General features: G+C 41.0%; 1 long non-coding RNA gene across 1 annotated transcript; it reads left to right on the top strand.

The window, feature by feature from the left end:
• The first annotated feature begins 1,704 nt into the window (after window positions 1–1,704).
• LOC148083576 (uncharacterized) lies at window positions 1,705–18,269 on the top strand. The gene is made up of 3 exons (XR_015710688.1): window positions 1,705–1,790; window positions 7,471–7,559; window positions 18,217–18,269. It is a non-coding gene; the product is annotated as an uncharacterized LOC148083576 (long non-coding RNA).
• The last annotated feature ends 805 nt before the right edge of the window (window positions 18,270–19,074 follow it).

The raw sequence follows: 19,074 nt of genomic DNA, 5'->3' as shown, positions 1-19,074 counted from the left end.
ATGACGTGATGATGACATGAATAGACTTCCGGTATATGGATGGTATTAAGTATTTAGAAACATTTGATTGTAATTATTAAAATGACGGAAGCGAACCTTCTAGAAAATATCTCTCAAGCTAGAATACTGAACGGTCGCCCTCGCCGACCTTCTTTTAAACGTCGATAGGCTTTCACAGTAATGGAATTACGCTCCCTTTAGTCACTCTGTCATGATTAACTTCACAGATAACTGCCACAGTGTCGGAGCAGCGAGCACACAAAACTTTTCGTTGGGTTTCCGTCTGAGTCAGTATCTTGGTTTTTTTTTGAGCCACCGCTAGACGGGTCATGTGTCGGTCACGTCCCGATTATCATACGCTGCTGAAAAAAAACCGCATGACAATAGTCTGCAGGCCTCACGCTTCATTCTTCGCTTCGTGCCGATGTCACCCCGCATGCCCCGAGCCCGGAAGAATAAGTGGCACATTCTCCCCGCGACACAACAGAGCTCTTCTTGTCCTGACGCCCGGTGCCATGTGTTTTTTTTTTTTGCTGAGCCACATACATTCACTTGCATTCACTCCCCTGGGCACAAGTTGTTTATTTAGAGGCGGCCCGAGCTACTACGTGCTTTATTTGAGCCTCGACAATATCGGGATATTTGCTCTGAGATACGGAGACGAAAACGGCAGGTCATTTGAGATTCGAGACGAAGATACTAGATGTTTATTACCCTTTGCCGAGGAGGTTACGTGATCGCCGGTCCGTCTGTACGTTAGCGGAATATAAAAAAAAAACAATATTGGGTTAAGGAACAGATTTCTTCGTCTGAATTACTTTCTGGATTAAAAATTGATTTTATATCCGTGGTCAGGGTGGTTATTAACTGAACACCGTTATTCTCAGCTGTGACACGTGCTACTAGAGCTACTGAACGTCGTGTCCGACAATCAATGACAAGGATGTAGAACCGGGATCTTTAGAGGATCTTCAGGGAACAATTCAGGTCTTCCGAATGTGCTACAACGGATGCGACCGTAGAGAAAAACGATTTCCATTGTTTTTTGTCACAACCCAACAACTCGTCTCGATCTTAGCTCCGACGCAAATGCTTGCTCCGACTGCTGATACGAGCTGCATGTTTGTCATCACTCGGTCGGTGCTTCACGGGTTACAATCCCGTGACCGAGGAATGTGTCCGGATGACAAGAATTCCTCAGCCCTGCGCGACTGGGCTCCGACAAGCGTCTCCCACCCCTCCGTTGGCATGCGCACTGGCACCCTGCGCCTTGTTGTTCGCTCTTCCTCTTAAGGCTGCCTCCCCTTCCATCTTTTCCTGCTCTCCATCTGACTTGTGCTTACATCGTTTCATCCTTTGTTCTTTCTTGTCTCTCTCATTTCTTTTTCCCGAGCGTATCTGTCACACCGTCCCACTTTTTGTTCCTCCTTCCGCACCGCTCTGTCTTTTTGTTTGTTCACAAAGATTGAGTCTTTGCCAGAAAAACCTTCTGAATGTCACAACGTCTGTCGCCTCTTTCTTTCCGACCTGTGGCGCCTTTCGTGTGACGTCAGGTTCGTCTCTGCAGATGTTCTGAAGCAACCAGATAAATGTATACAATTAGCTTATACTGCTGGAAGGCTTGTTAATAATGCAGCAGTGCGACGCAAACGCTGCCTGCTGGTGTCCGTCATTTATGATTTATACCCTGCATTCTCTCTTGCAGGATCATCGGCACTTTGGCGTGAAGGAGTTTTAGTCTCACTCTCCATTGGCTGACGGCAGAAGTGACAGACAGACGCCGGCCACAGGTGAGTGTTTTTTTTTTCATTTTATTTCCGGTCTGATGCTCGTGTACTTGGTGAACGAACACGCGTTTCACGCCTCGCTGCTCAGCTCTGTGCCTCGTGCAGCTGTGCCACATCTGGACGTCATCTTTGTCGAGTAGAACTGAAAACATCTGTCGCACCTGGATTACATTTTGGATGATTTATAGGTCAACATTTTTTTACCTTAATATATGCTTTACCCTGATACAAATGAGGAACATGTGTTCAACACAAATGCTTATTTTTAAACACCTCTGCCAAGGAGGTTATGTGAACATCCAAATGTATCAGTATTTTGGTAAAATAACTCAAAAACGGAAGAGATTATAATGAAAAGCTGGGACTAGAACATTTGTTACGCTGTTCTTGCTTATGTGTGTAATTTGTTCTGCATACAAGTTCCTGAACGTCATCTGCCTGCTTTCCCTTTGAGGTCATTTGTATCATTAACATTTATAAATGCTAAGAGTGATATATAATTATACATTCATTTTTAACCCCCCACAAACATAATTGTGAGTTAAAGAAATGATAGCAATCATAAGACTTTTGAGAGTTAAAAAAAAAGCATATATATTACTATAACACATAAATCAATAAGAATTTTATAAAATATATCACTGTGGCCGCCATCTTTTTTCAGATATCTTTGTATATCATCAGAATCAGATTTAAAATGGTCTCTAATATAGTATTACTTGAGAGATTCTTTATATTTGATCCGGCAACCAGCAGGGTTTTACATGCACATTTGGAAAGTCCATTAGTCATCTAAGGTTTATTTTGTCTAGAAAGTTTAAACATTAAGTAAATCATTCTGAACTTGAGATTGTGTTACTGCTATAATAAAACAATGTAAGTTCTGCAAAATGCACACAGCTGCAGTGATGTGTTCGCTGTGGGGGAGTGAGAGGAAGAAAGGGAGATCATTGAGTTATAAAGCAAGTCTTCAAGTGATTTAATTTCAGAGACTCGCTCAAAACCATCATATAAAAATATGAGATTCAGTCCAGGAATCGTTCCAGGTCATAGTACAACACCTAGACATTGACTTGTCAACTGGCAGAAAACTGAATAATAATAGGTCTGATAATACTTCCAATCCATCGTCTCGATTTGATTATAATCAATGTCATAAAGTTGAGTTGTTTCCATTTACGCAGTCGAACCCTTTTTTTCTTTCTGGGTTCTCTCACAAGGAAGTGAGCTGCTATCGGGGTGCTCTCATACACTTGTGGTGTCTCATGTTGTTTATCTACCTTGTCAAGTTGAGGTCGTGTCAGATAGAACGCGAGGTGGGACGTGACAAACAACAGCGACGATGATGTCCCGACCAGCATCGCACCACTTGAGCTGCCCTCTTGACCCCGGCCGTGGGATGGTGCTAACACACCCATGGGTTACACACGCCACAGCACATTAGAGCCAGCGAGATGGAAGAAGGCGGGTCTGGAACACACAGAACTCAGCTCTGGGCGAGAGAGAGAGAGAGAGAGAGAGAGAGAGGGAAGAGACAGACAGATCGGGATGGGGGGAGTGTGTCAGATTAAAAAGAAGTGAAAGGAAGAAAGCTGAGAGACATGGTGATGTTTGCCTCAGTGCTTGTCTGGTCGGAGCTCTGCATCACTGCCGCAGGTGAATCCCTCTCTTCCTCTCTTCCTCTCTTCCTCTCTTCCTCTCTTCCTCTCTTCCTCTCTTCCTCTCGCTCCCTTTGTCCTCGTCTGGCCGTTCACAAGCGCAACAATGTCATGTCCGTGATCAAGTTCTTCTTCCTGCTGAAATAACCGAGTCGATTTTTTTTGGCATCATTAACATCCTCTTTGTTAGACGACAGATTTTCTTGATTGGTTATTTCCACCTAAATTCATTTCTCCTAGAAGTGAAGTCTCTCTCTTCGTCAGATCAGGACTTGAAAGAAGAAACATGTGACCGAGCTTGTAGACTTCACAACCCTCATGTGTAGATGCATCTGTCAGGAGAGAGTTCTGTTCAGCAGAACTCATTATCTCATTTAATTTTTCCTGTTTCTTACTAAAATAGTACTGACAGTCCTAATAGGCTCTTAACATAATAACGGTGTCGTCCCCTCATCTAGACTAAAATTGTATATTTTCTTGTTGTTGATGAATGGAAGTAATTTATGAAAGAAATCGAGAAAATATAAAAATAACAAAAATAGCTTAATTAAAAAAATATTATATTTATTCCTCTAGCTACAGTAGAAATACATCTCTAAATAATTATTATTTGAGGCAACAAAAAGCAATATACCCTTAACTCTTTTTATACATATAATACAATTTATACAATCCTTATTTTGTAAGCCAGCTTACATTCATCACTTTGTTTTCCTACCATGTATATGTATGTCATCTTGAATCTGTGGTTCTAAGGTTGTGATGCTTTTGTTCATAAATGTTGCCGTTGTGCAGACATGTCACACACTTTAGTGCTGACAACATGTGACACACATGTCAACATCACCTCACGGTCTTCACGACGTTGTCAGCCGTCAATTGATGCAGTGTAGAGTTTGAATTGAAGTGAGAAGGATTGACAAAAGTGTTGTGGTTTAGACCTGTATTTATCTTCTATTTTGGGAAAAAATACTTTTTCTTTCAGGTGCAACATTAAGTGCTGTGAATTCCATTTTTAAAAAACAACCTTTGTATTGGCCACAATAAGCTCCACATAAAAATAATAATTTGAAGAAGCTTTTCATGACCTTGGAGAATCAGGTGTGCTCACACTTTTCTAGCATGTGAGATACTTGTTAAATAAGCAAGTCAAATAATCTAGCCTCTACAAAAGTGCAGAACATATATTTATTCATCAATATATTAAGAAATGTAAATATTAAAAAAAACGGAATCAATTCCAAAGTCAAGGTGATGAGGATAAAAAAGGAGAGATTTGACAGGAGATTTGACTGAGTGATTTGATGATGCGTGCATCACTCTCTGGACAGAAAACCACTTTTTGTGTGAATCAAAATGTCATGTGTTCTACTCGCACTACCTGTGCCATCGACGTATTGAGCTCCCCTGAGTTAATTGAACCGTTCATCATTGTCCTAGTTTCTCTTCCCTGTCTAGTCTGACCATTTATTGGAAACCTCAGCGACCTCTAAAACTTGTTGTTGTTGCCGTGAAGAAAAAAACACTCTTCCCGAGTGTGCGGTTCGTCGACCTGCTGCCGGTGAACGATCATCGCGGCGTCCGCCGCCAACACTCTTTCACCTCCCCACAGTCTCTCGCCCTCCTTCCCCGGCTGGATACTATTGATCCCATTCATTTGCTTGTCATCGACCCGAGGTCTCTGCCGCATCGTAGAGCCCAGCTTGAAAAAAAACCTGTGTAGACATCTTCAAGGTCACACACACACAATTACACAAAGCTTACACACTCCTAGAGTTGTCAGCACTGACAGATGTCGGTAGATAATAGTTTACTAATTCAGATTTCATGGGTGGTTAAACGACTGAAGATTTCACTCAGAAAACATATTTTTATACGCCTTTATTTAAGCACAAATTATGTATTCAAACAAACATAGTAAGTATAAAATACCTTTATTGGTCTTACAATGAATCATTATAGAAGTAATTTATTTTTGTTTTTGAACAATTACTCGGATGATTGTGGTGCACTTTACTAACACAAGACGCCCTCATGAAGTCCCGGTGAAACTCTTTAATTTACCATTTTTCTGAGGTGTTTCTATTTAAATATATGTCCTTTACGGTTTTGTAAGTCATTATATATCTTGACCAAAAACTATAACCAGCCATAACGAATGCTATCAAGTTTTATGATTTATACAAAAAGTCATTATCAAGTGCATTTAGATTAATTCTTGTAAAGATCATCACATTTATAGTGTGAATATCTAAGTAAATCATATATTAAAAAAATAAATGTGTAATCAAACAACATTTTTAGCGTGTATTTTAAAAAAACTCATGGGTTACATGCATTTTTTGGCATCCTGCTATCTCATTTTTCCATCTTATTTAAGCTTCTTTTTCGGATTTCCATCTCTCCCATGGCTTGATGACCCCTCACAACATTATATAGAAGTGTTGCTGATGCTAGTCGGGGAACTGTCCATGGTGGAGGCATATGGTGCTGCGTAGACTAGATATTGAACTCCCACTCTCCTGATTCCATTACATTCCTATGTGTCTTTGGTAATACTAGGCTATAGTGTAACCATATTTGCACTAAATTTTCCATCAGTGCAGATGGCGCTGCCCCCCCCCCACCCCCACCCCGCTCGTCTCCTACTTCAGCAATGACAGATTCATTAACCTTTCCCAAGGGCTCTCGGAATATTTGGCTGGTGGCATCATGTTGCCATGACGGCAGACTGTTTGTCCTGCACTCTGACCTCATTTTAGGACACGCTGTTCTCAGTGAGATTGCATCCCCAGCAGCGGCTTCAGTTCAAAGAGACGGGGTGGAGGATGCGTTTCCTCCCAGGGATATTATATAAGACGCGTTTTTTTGGGGTCAAGTTTGTCGGAGTCTCTTAATGTGCTCCAATTCACAAAAGGATGTTTGGCTGACGATTTTGTCTCTATTATCGTTTTGAATCGAGCCAATCCTGTGTGGAAGCTGCACCTCGCGAGATCGGCTGGTTTCAACTGCTTCTATTTCAAGAAGTGAGAGAGAGAGAAGATGAGATAATTAGGGATCTCATCGACGAGGGGAGCTCGGTTAAAATGACTTTACAAAGGTGTCAAAGGTCACGTGAGGTTGATGTTTTCAAAATAAATCTCTGCTGAGAAGGTAATATGATCACCTGTGTTTATCTCAAAACAACTCAAAATTAGGAATGGGTACTGAAATTCTGTGCTATATGGACACCGGTTCAGACATAAAATTTAGTATCTTACCCTAAAAGCAACGCAAAAAAAGTTCCAAATTGGCACCACATTCCGTTAAAACCATATAAATATCCACCTTACTCATACAAATACCCCATTTAGCTCATTACTATCAATGATTTTTCAGATACTATCGTATTTTGCTAAGAAAATAAATGAGGGGAAAACGTGTTTGGATAAAAGTCGAACTATATTTTTTTGCTTGGGGGGCGTTTTAATAAATGAATGGTACATGGATGTAACAAAAGCCTTGCCCTTGTACCCACTTCATCCTTCAATCTTTCAGCAGCCGTCCTTCACTGAGGTATAGCAACGCTCTCCTCTGCTGCTCTGTACAGACGCATCTCACCTTCAGTGAAAACCAAGTGGTTTTCATTAACTGTAATTGTTTCTAAATTCATAATGGTTGTATACAGTGACTGAATCGATCAGTGGTTCTTCAACTAGAAGATGTGTTTCAATGATTATATTTCAAATTAAATAAAGCTACAATTCTGACTCCACAAAGCACATTTTTGACTTTCTGGAGGATTTACGTACTTTTTAACAGCGACTTGAATGACTCCCATCAGCACCTTTTCCTACCTGAATTAGACTCTTTTCTTTAATGGTTGGGGGTTTCAGCGTGAACCTCCCCAGTGAAGCGGAGCAGTCAAATTCCAGACAAGTCTAATGCTTTTGTTGCTGAGAATATATTTACATATTCAACGTTTTGTTTTGTCCTCATTCATTATTCTATGGTATGTTAATAGTGTGTTGTTGTGTTGCTTTCAGGAATGCTGTTGTGGGATGTGGAAGCCTGGCAGTGAGAGAGAGAGAGAGACGCCATGGGAAAATTCCCTGGAGTATTCTGACGGCAGGAGGTAAACACTTGGACTTTTTTTCTTAGTAGAGCCAAAGAAGTCACATGTAATGAGCAAGTTTTGTCGGTGGATGTCAGAGAACCTGAGTGTCGCCTAAGGTTGTCTGTATCTAAAAAAAAAGAGCGATAGATACTTATCTGTGAATTAAAGAATAACGGCAATAATTAACCTAAATTAAATATTATTTTATCCATTATTTTCGCTTTCGTCGATGGTTGCTATTGATCATTTAGCATTATCGCTGTTTAGAAAGTCAGCTGTCTGAGACTATCTTAGCATGCTAGGTATTAGCATTAGCAGAACTATTTCACTCTAATTTATTTTCCTGTGCTGTGATGTGCCTGCGGGTTTTGGATCACTCCTGCCACCTCCTGCCCCATCGAGTACAACAATGTTACAGGACAATGATGTTGGGGAAATGAATCGAAATAAGCTGCAGTCGAGCGGCTCGTCGGAGCTTTCCATGTCTGGAGGGGTATTCACTCTCTCCAGAGTGGACGCGACAAAGCAAAACCAAGTTCAACCTTAAAAAGTAGGTCAATCTGTTTTAAAGTCGTGTGAAGACAAAATATCGGAAGGGGCAGAATTCTACTTTGAACTAATATCGTAAAAAAGCACAATGAACACAATCTCTCGGCCCTTCGGGTCCTTCATAGGAGCTTTCACCTAGATGTGTTCCATTCCTCCCCTTCTTCCTGATCAATTTTACCTTTTAATCCTGGCCTCTGATTGGTCGACATGCCAACCTTGTTGCGATTATACAACTTGAGCATTTTAAACCTACAGATGTGGAGCCATGTGGTCAGAAACACAGTGAAGGACGTTGTCCTCATTACTGAAGATGCTGCAACATTATAAAAATAAAGATCAAGTTCACTTTATAGTGCACCGTCTATTTCCCACAGCGGGAGACTCTGATCGGTGCATTTTCCATCTTTTTATCGCCTACAAATATAACCTCAAGTTCTATACATAAACAATTTTTCCTTCTCACAAAGGCAATTTTCCCCTCATCACATAATCGGTAGACGAGAAAGGGATTGCAAAGATGTCGGTGGCTGAAGCTCACATAACTGCCTCATATACAACCTGCTTCCTTTCCTTCCCAATCATCTGCAGTAGCTTCTGGACGCACAATGGTGAAACGGCAGTCTGTTCCACATGACTGCTGATCCCTCTGCTGCGAGTTGTTGCCGTCATTTTGAGGCCGTGACACGCTGCGAGGCGAGTGCACGCGTTCATGTATATATGCAGTTAAACACAAATTGGTTGGCTGCGTCCAATAGAGACTTAAAACGGTGCCCTAGCAACCGGTGGGCAGCTTGCCAAGTCAATGAGGTTGCTCGGTAGTGTGTTTCCATGGTAACCGCTCTCTCTTTGTAAATAAGCTATAAGAGGAGCGGAGGTTTGTATTTTCAGGAGTTGAACTTGTAAACCAAAATCATGTGTCACTCCATCAAAGACGGCGCCGGGATGGTTCTGTTGGTTATGCCTGGTCGTGGGACGGCGGGGCGACTGAAACACGGCTCAAATGTTACCACCGCTGGACCCGCCATTGTTTTTTTTCTTCAACATGAATGCCGAGGTGACGCTCTTCGGCGCTGGTTTCCAGTGTTTACACAGCATTTTCTCAAAGTTTCCATCGTGGGGGATTTTATGAGAGAAGTTGCTTTCACCATACAACGCTAGATAGTGATGTATTCTTTTGCTTTTATCAGTGTGTAAATTGGTAACCTTTTTTAGCATTTGAAATGTTGTTACAGCCGTAAGGTAACAGCGGGTTGAAGTAGCATTTAGGAACTCAGTAGCAAACAGTAACTATGACCAAGTAGTCCTTCTGCACCACAGATAATAAATATCTTAAACATCTTCTTTTTCAGAAAATTTTAGTTTATTTCAGTTTTAAAAATGTACTTAATGCTTCAATTGTCATCTTCGCACCAGCAAAACATGCATGCGAGCTCACATCCAGGCAAGAGCCTGTTCCTACCTGTCATTCAAGAAGTAGACGTCCGGCTGTGAAGAAGGCAAAACCAAGCAACCATGAAATTATGTCATTCTTTTACTCTTTTTGAAGATGAATTTATTTATTTTTTTAATGAGAGATGTCCATATATACAGGGCAAATACAGTAATGTTGTAGAATATGAGTAGAGTAGTATACATATATATTTATAATAATGATAAACGTAATAATATCTACACCTGACACAAAATAAAGTGTAAATATTGGTCTTACTAGGCTGTGATGGGGACCAGTCACATCTGTGGGCAACAATCAACTAACTGTTGCCAGGCAGATTCTTTCTCCACTGATTCCCCACAATGCACCACTCTCATAACGTCTGTTGCTGCTTCAGATGGCTTTTTTGATGAGCCTCAATTTTTTTTTTGTAAATAAATACTGATAATTATTTAGATCTTTTTTCACTGAAGTTTATCTACTCTAGGACTCGGTCATCAAAGCTCATCAAGAAAGAGTTCTAGACAATTTCGTTCAAAGCATTTCCATCGTTTGTCACCAGTTCCTGAAGAGAATAAATCCACTTTGCTTTTGTTTTCTTTCTCAAGAGTGTAGTGAAGCGTTCTGCTGACCCACAGGGCGATGGATTTGTCCAACAAAGCAGCAGGTTGAACTCCCAGCAGTTGTTCTTACGCACAGTTGCTTTAACATTTGTGTCCACTTTTAAAAAACGGCTCCGATATACCAAAAATATCCCAACCGTCAGATTTGAAAGCAGTCCTGACTCAGAATGTTGTACTAGTCTCTGCTACTATAAACCTCTGTGAAAGAGATGTGGGGTTTCAGATATCAAACGCACAAAGAAACGTTTACATTGCTGTGTAATCGAGGACTGAAAGATCTGAGAGGAAATCACAACCAGATCTTTAAATATGATGTATCTGTTTCTAGAAAACAAATTAAAAACTGACAATTAACGTCACAGATGTATCGAGCCGGAGATATGAATATTCATCAACATTCAGACTCCACGCGACTACATTAATCTCTTTAAACACATGAATTATTATTATTAAATAACATTTTTTGGGTTGTGTTTTCAGATTCTTAAGGTTTGTTCATACCCGACACGATGTGTTGATGAAAAGCAATTTGTTTTGATGAAAAATAGTTTATCTTGACTGTTGCGCTCTAATATTAGAGTCGGTAATGAGTCATTACTTCTCTGGCAATGTGTTTAAAGCGATATGTTTTATTGTGACTTCTTTAGTATGAAAAGGTTTGAGTTAAAAAATCAAAATCTTGCGACAAGTTGCAACTCGTTTACCAGATTTTATGATGACTTATACAGAGAGGGAAAGTCCATCAACAAGAAGACTTATAGACCCAAAGATGTTCACACAGGATAAAGGTACTATTCCTCTCTTACCCTCCATTTTGACTTTCATCAAATGTCGGCAAATCGTATTTTTGTATAAACATTTAATGAGGTTTCCCTTTAAGGAGGAAACTTCTAGTTTCCATGTCTTTGATGAGGTTCAAGATCATCCTAAAAGTTGTTTTGATGCCACGTATAAGTTATTTGCATCTTCTTCAAATAATCTTAGAGGAATTGTTGGCCAAAATCATGGTTGACAACTAGAGTTGCAAATATTGAAAGCACACATCGAGACATATCATAAACTAGGGGGGCTTAAATGCTAACCCTCTATTCTGGTGCTGGTTTGTCCTGAGACAGGGACTTTCCACCAGACTCACATCGGCACACAAACACACAGCGACTCTTGGCAAAGCACCGGCACTGGCACAACCAAGCCGCAGTCGCGCGTGATCTGACTGAGAATTGCTTTGTAAGGGGAGTGAAACCAGAGCAGAAGAGTGGAACCAAATGAAAGTTGTGGCCAGTTTAGAAGTCTGAGGGCGAATGAACGAAGGGTGAGTCCACTGATCCGTCTGTCTGAATTTCGACTGCTGCTTATACAAAGAGTCTGTGTTTGTGTTCATGTTATCTTCAGGCTTCACATGATGGCTAGTCACAGCGTCGTGTTCGTGTTTTTGAAAATGTTGTGTTAAATCAGTTCTCGTTTTCAGCTCGATCTCCGTAATACTAAAGCCACAGTATGTAACATTTTTACTTATTCTTTTTTGCTTTTAAAATTCATAACTCGAAGAATTTCAACATTGTTCTACTGTGCGTTTATTTTCCTGGGCGAACTGATCGAGCAACCATCTGTCCATCAAAATGCTCTACCGCGGTGTGTCAGAGATGGCAGTTGCATTTGGTTGCATTCATTTCTATCACGGCTGATGTACTGCATGTGCTTCACTAGTGAAGTGATATGCACCGATACAGAACTCATGCTCTGAGTGGTCAGTGCTTGTCAATTTTCCCAATAGCATGCTGGGTAATATGTACATCCTATTATCCCGAGATACAGTGGAACATCCACAACAAAAAATCTGGTTATACTGCATAAAATGAAGGGAACACTGTACCTCATTTACACTAAGAAAATGTCTTGTTTTTTTAAAGGCTGTACTATTTGCCCTTGTTTGCTTTTAATCCGTCAAGAAATGTCAATGCCCTGCGTTAGGCCGAGGAGCATTATCCGTGTTGCTAACACGTCACATGTTTCTGTCAAATATTCCACATGATTATAATACTGTACTTGTCTGAACTTTGCCTCTTTTGCATCGCTTTTCAATCTGTTACAGTGAAGAGTTCCAGGAAAAAGTATCGCACTCTACCGTACGATAATCTTCAAGGCTAATATCTTTACATTTTTACTTCATAGAAATACTTCCATCGATTTCTTTTATCAAGTATAAAAAAAGAGGTATTTGTTGTATTTGTTTTAAATCTACTATCTTCCCCGGCCAGTGTTTTTTTTAAAAGTAGAGTACTTTTAACAATGTACTTTGTGATTCACATTCGTTCACAAACACATTATTAGTCATTCAATGGATTCAATACAGGCAGGTTAACAGTCGATGCTTAATATACCTCGAAATACCAACAGAGGAGAGTTTGACTTTCACCTCGGAATGACAATGAAGCGCTGAAGTCGGTCTTGAAGGATGTTGAAGATTTCACCAGCTTTGAGTGCAGAAGTAGGTCAGGCAGCCGCCCACAGTCAGCAACTGCAGGTTAAGTGCTTCTCTTTGTATTTGGAGGCAGCAAAGGTCTGCTGTGGGCTCTGGTGGGAGGAGTGGGGGGCGGGGGGGTCTGTGTACTGAGAATACCCACAAGAGGGAGACAAGTTCACAACAAGAAGAAAGTGCAGACGAGCCCGTCCAACAATAGCACAGGTTCAGAAACACTTTTCTCCCAGAGCTCATTCCTGGTTCCAGCTGTTGTCTGGGTTGTTAAGGTTTCATCAGCGGTTCTGAGGACGGCAGGAGACTATAAATGACACAGACTGACTGACTCGGAGACCAGCGTCTGACCTGCCTCTGTGCTCTGCAGCGTGAGGTAGTTGGTTGTATGGTTTCGCATAATAAACAGCCTGGAGATAACTGTACAACCTTCTAGCTTTCCTTGCGGTGTCACCCGAACGTCGCTGGACCGCCGTCGACCTCCACGCTTCTATAAATGGTAAGAGACTCCTGAGACGACGACTGACTCAGTGAGAGACCGAGTTTGATTTTTTTCATTCTACATCGACTTCTTGAAGGACGTCTTCAAACCTTGAGAAAGATGCTACTTTAACACTTCGTCTAAAATCACAATTCAAGAATGTTATCACGTAAAAATGTTCTACAGAAATGGTAACTCATGGCATTCTTCCCCCTTGTTACTTAATGAATCATGAATCACATAATGTTTTGAAATACTCAAACATATGAACCAAAGTTAAACTAAAACTGTGGATACTAGACTATGTTTTTTGAAATGTAATTTTTATACAAAAATGATCATTTATGCATTTACTGCAGTTTTTCTAATATCACTGGGTAACATGTGGTCTATTACAAAGACACGGTTTCTTTAAGTGACATCACAGACAGCGTATAACATCAGTCAAAAACGCCTATTTTGAGCCAAGATTTTCAGATTTATGTTTTTTTTATCAACTCTAATCCAAAGTGAAGGACATTTTAAAATGAATGCTATACTTGCTAGCTAAGCTAGTGGCCAACAGTTTTAGCTGCAGTCATTTTGAGGTGAAATTGACCACTTTGTATCTTTGTATATTTTGAAGTATTTTGCCGCAGTTATACACGTCATCAGTCGAAGCTCATCAGGAGTCAAAGGTTTGCTTCTGCCTGTACTTCGGTGGCTCTTTGTGAGTGAAATGAAGAGGTGATGAGAGGCTCTAGCTGTCGATAGAAGGTCATGGATAGACAACTGAGTTCAAACTACATTCTCAACACCTGCCGTTACCAGACAACCAGGAACTCTATATTTTATCTTCAAATTTCCCGAAGAGGGATTAATAAAATCTATCTAATGGAATTAAAAAAGTCTGTCTAAGATTTCGGCGGCTTCAGTCCGTAGCGGTGAATTAAATGCGGCGGTCGTCGTCGTCACGGAAGATAACAACGGTGTCCTCAGACGATATCTTTCTCCGTCCTGAAGAAACGGGGTGAATGTGAACTTGCTCACCGCCTCCGCCTCTTCCTTCTCCCTGCGGCCCCAGCCAACCCCCTTCCCACGTTGCTGCCCCCCCCCCCTGTCCCTCCGTGTGTCTGGCTAGTGGCTCAGACATCCAGTATCCGCATTGCGTTGCAGAGGAGGGAAAAAGCAGATATCAGCAATCTCTGCCGAGCACTGCTCTTTTTTTTCCACACAAAAGAAACAAGTCATGCCGATGGTTGTAGCACTCCGGAGACTCCCGTCTGAACAGAACATATCCACCGACAAAACTTAACAACGATACTTCCGCAGACGGACAGAAGTTCTGCTGGTGTCTGATCGCTTCGGTCTTCTTGATGGATCACGACTGGACGTACCGAACCAGGCCGACGTCCATTACACTAGGAGACTTGTGTGTTCATGCGTCCTCTGTGAGGTCAGATTTATGCTGTGTCTCAAATCGCATACTAGCGTACTAAAAGTTAGTATTTTTAGTGCGTAAGTGTGTCTCAATTCTTAGTATGCGAAATTTAGTGCACCATGCACACTAAATTGGCGTACTAACACGCACACAAAACTGAGTATGGTTCGATGGACACTAACCACCCTAAACGGCTCCATCTTAGTGACGTTTTAAACGTAAGTTACGTCATATATATACAGTATATGCATATATATTCATATACTTACAGGTGCATTTTCAGCAGTAGTAGAAGGATGACACGTCTTCGGTGCTGATACCGGCTTAAATATCTCGCGATTATTTAGATTCTCATATTTTTTCTTTATTTCTTTTTCCAAACTTGCAAAACGTGCTGCCAGCAGGTGGCGATAGCGTTCAAACAGCTGGTTGAAATCATCGTTAAATAGAAGTAGAAGAAGAAGCTGTCGAGTCATTTCCGTTTAGTGTGTAGCAGCAGAGTTTGATTTGAGACATACTATCTGTGGAGAATTTGCGTACTAGTTAGTATTTACACTATCCTGATGCATACTAACTTCTAGTATACTAAGAGAAGTATGCGATTTGAGACACAGCTCTAGTCATTAAACCTGAGTGCGACGCGTAGCTCCTAGTGGCCATCATTAGAATCATGATGTCTTGTTAGAATTTCCCCTTCATGTATGTGTACATCATAGTAAAGATGAAAGCCGTTCCTGAAGTATACCTGAGATCCATTAGGAGCAGGGAAGAGGACTTTTAGACGGCTCGGGAGTTCCCTTAACAGAGGACAAAATGGCGGACGGAATAGGCAGAAGAGATTTTTTTCTCCAAACACTGGATGACGCTGAATAAATGAAACGCTACAGTATGGATCGTGCAGGATTCATGTTTGTTAGTTGATCTTATTAGAGATGCACGTACAGTATTTCCTCATCGATGCAGCCTGTATGAACTTAATAATACTATAAAACTGCTCATTTATAAATCTTTAAAATCGGTAAAACTAGTTCAACCCTACATATATTTTCCTTAAGATCTTTGTTTGAATATCTTTTGTTCTCCTTTTTAAATAAAATGTATATAAAGTGTAATATTAAACAATTGATTTACTTTCAGTATTAATGTAATTTCTTTATCATGCACATTTATATTTTCCTAAAGATCTGTGTTTGCATTTCTTTTTTCACCTCTTTTCTTTTTTATGGGTTTTTGTTTGATACTTAGTGCTTTTAATAGAATGATAATAAATGTAATAAATTAAAATAAAATGATGGCAAAATGACACTTGATTTGCGTTTGATGTATTTTATTTTAAATGGTAAAATATATGAAATATGATTTTTAGAATCTTAAAATAAGATTAATTATATTAAAAATTATATGCAATCAGATTAAGAACTAAGATTATTTTTTAATTTTACTTTTATTTATTTATTTGAAATATTCCCTTCCTCTTTTGTAAATGTATAATTAAAAAATAAAATAATTTTGCTGTATAATGAATTAATATATACATACTTTCTTATGCATTCCTGTGTCTGCTTTAAAGAAGCTGTATCTTTGTGTAGACGTGGCGTCAGTTTAACATGACGTGACAGACGACGGCAACCAAGAGCAGTGACTCCAGAACTTGTTTGACACTGTTGCCATGACCACACGCGCCATGTGTGACACACTTGAACGAGTCGCTGAGAGGCTTTCATCGTATGGTTTCGGCCTGGTAAATCCACCGCGTTAACGACAAATAAAAGTGATGAAATTAAACGCAATCTCTTAGTTCCTGTCAACACCGGTGTCGGTGTGAGATTTACACAAGATTTACGCTGATAGTCTCAGATCTTCCTCTACAAAGAAGTCCAAAAAAAGAATTTCTTTCTGTACAATTTCTCATTATGAGAGTTTATTACGAGAGGGTCATACCTTTAACTTTATAAAGACTTACTCTGAAAATAATCCAAACCATAGTTCACATGAGGGTGAGAAGAAAATGAACCTTGAATTTTGGGTGATCCGTCACTTTAAGAAAACTTGTTTAATTTGAGATTTGACTCAAAACAAGACGATTTGAAGATGCATGGTTTAAAAAAAAGCTCCTTTTGTCCCGCTTGAGTCTCACTCCTCAGGCCGGTTTTCAACATTTGCAAATAGTGTCTCGGTAGCTGGTCAAGAATCAATACGATGCGATCAAAGCACCGAATCCAACAACAGCCCCTCCTCGATGAAGCCATGACTCGTCAACTAGTGAGACTGCAGCAGCGAGAGAGTTCCAAAATACGAGTGCGTCTGATCTACAGCTGGAAAATAGTGACGAGTGGCGGCGGATGAATGCGATTTAAAAAATAATCTTGATTGAAAGTCATTGAAAACGAAAGTCTTTCATCCTTTTATGCCAGTGATTTGTGTGAATAAACGTCGCCGCACATCAGGAGCTCTCCCTCCCTCGTCCTTGTGTAACAGTAGCTGACGACAAAAATGTTGCTGCTGCTGCTGGTGAGAGTCTCATCAGATATTTGGACTAGAAATTACTTTGGCTTTTTTTTTCACGTCGGTCCTACAGCTCATGTCTCTGGAACGCTAGGGTCGGGTGTTTGGAAGACATGGCTGAGAAGTGATCAGCGTCGAGGAGGTTGTGACAAATGAACAAACGGCTTAACGGCTACACGTCTGTGTGCGAGTTGATATGTAGGTGACACAGATTTACGGACGTAGGAGGTCATAGATGGAGGCTGGTGGGGGGTCGGCCATAATGAAATCCATCAGTCTGTGTGTGCGTGAGCGTCTCACCTGCCTGCTCCGGACTCTAATCACCAGGAGGATTGGTGGTGTGACTTGGCACACAGCAGAGCCAGGGACAGCGCCAGAGCGACGGATAGATGAGGAGAAGGAGACACAAAAAAAAAAGGAGAGCGAGGGACGGAAGGGTTGGTGTGCGGGGAGGATAGATTTTCTGCTTGCAGCACCGAGAGGATGAAGACGAGGCAGAGTATGTTATCTTCGTTAACTCTGGATTAAACCGGGGCTGGATTTTTTCGCCTGCGGCGGGAAAAAAATCGGATCAATAACTGGTTCTTTTGTGCATCCGTGCGTCGCCTGTACCTGCTGATGTGTTTTTGGTGTGTTCGGGGGCAAATCGAAAACGAGGGCGGCTCGTGTGTCCAGACGAGCTAATTGATTGACCACCCGATCGAACGGGAGGTTCGGTTGGCAAGTTTTTGGGTTCGAAAATATTACAATCTCGCCTGCAGTTGCGGCGCGAGCAGCTGTGGAGTCGATAAAGTGGGACGTTGGGAGAGACAAAGAAGAAGCAGTCGACTTTCACACAAAGGCGACGGCGTCTGCGTGTGAAGTCGCAGCAAGTTCTCTCTCCGTCTCCAGTCTGAACGACGTCGATCTGTAGCTGCTCGTCGCTCACAGCCACGAGGGAGAGATTACATAATTGTGGGGAGATCAGAGGAAATACGAGATGACGGCGGTGTGTGCAGGAGCAGCGAGTTCGTCTGTGAACTCGCTGAGCGGCTCCAAGCAAATTTAAATTTACGTTTTTTCAGCTTTAGCAATGCTGGAGGGAAATGCTGTCTGTCTGCCAGCAGGGGGCGTGTCAACGCATCCATAGGAGACGGCGGCATATGTACAAGATTCTCCTGTTTATTGACTTCTTTTTTTGCTTTTGTTGCAGCGGCGCCGTCCGTTGTTACCGTGGACCGGGCCAGCGGCGAGGAAAGAGGTAATTATCCGAACCACCTTGACGTCTTCAGGAGCATTTCATTTACCAACTTGAGTAAAAGTCAATCTAATGTCGATTTTTAACAAATATATGCTGAAGTTTAATTATTGTTTCATTATATTTCCATTGGTTTTTTTTTAGATTCTAATCTTGATTTGAAAATGTTCTAGTATTAGGAGAAAATGCTGTGTCATCCAATTAAAAGATGTTGAATTGTGAATACTTAGTTAAGGTAATAGGTGTGGGACTTTATAAAAGACATCACAGAATCCATGTTTAATTTTAGCATCAGATTTTTAATTTTTTAATTTTTTTACATTACTCTGTCAATCCATCTTGTCGACTGTTTTCCGGACTGCGCTCTTCGTGGCAACCGACCAAATGTCCGTGTGTTCGATTGTCCCTGAGACCCTTAACCTGTGATGACATAGAGGTCACAGGTGAGGTCCTTGGGAACAAAGAAACGCACTTTTGTCGTCAAACGTCTGTCGCCCAGTTGTTCTTCAAGCGTCAAGACTGTGAAGGGGGCGGAGCCTGTGGGCTGACTTTGTGTGTTACATTTAATACCATTTGCTTGAAGAAGCAGCTCAGGGCTTTGACCCCGATGGACGACTCACCGGGAATCCAGACAGAAGACGATGTCCACGTCAGACTCTTCAGACGGTGATCAGTTAGACGTGCGAGTGCAGCAGACAATACTGAAGCTAACTGTGATGAGAGAGCAGAACTCGATGTACAGTGAAAGTACAATAAAAAAATGTGCTGAGTAAATGTTTTGTGTCGCTTTTTCAAGATGCTTTTTTAAATAAA

The sequence above is a fragment of the Callionymus lyra genome, chromosome 3 (genome assembly GCF_982586985.1).
Source record: "Callionymus lyra chromosome 3, fCalLyr1.hap1.1, whole genome shotgun sequence".
Taxonomy (NCBI): Eukaryota; Metazoa; Chordata; class Actinopteri; order Syngnathiformes; family Callionymidae; genus Callionymus; species Callionymus lyra.
The sequence above is the reverse complement of the archived record's forward strand: the minus strand, read 5'-3'. Positions and strand labels throughout refer to the sequence as shown.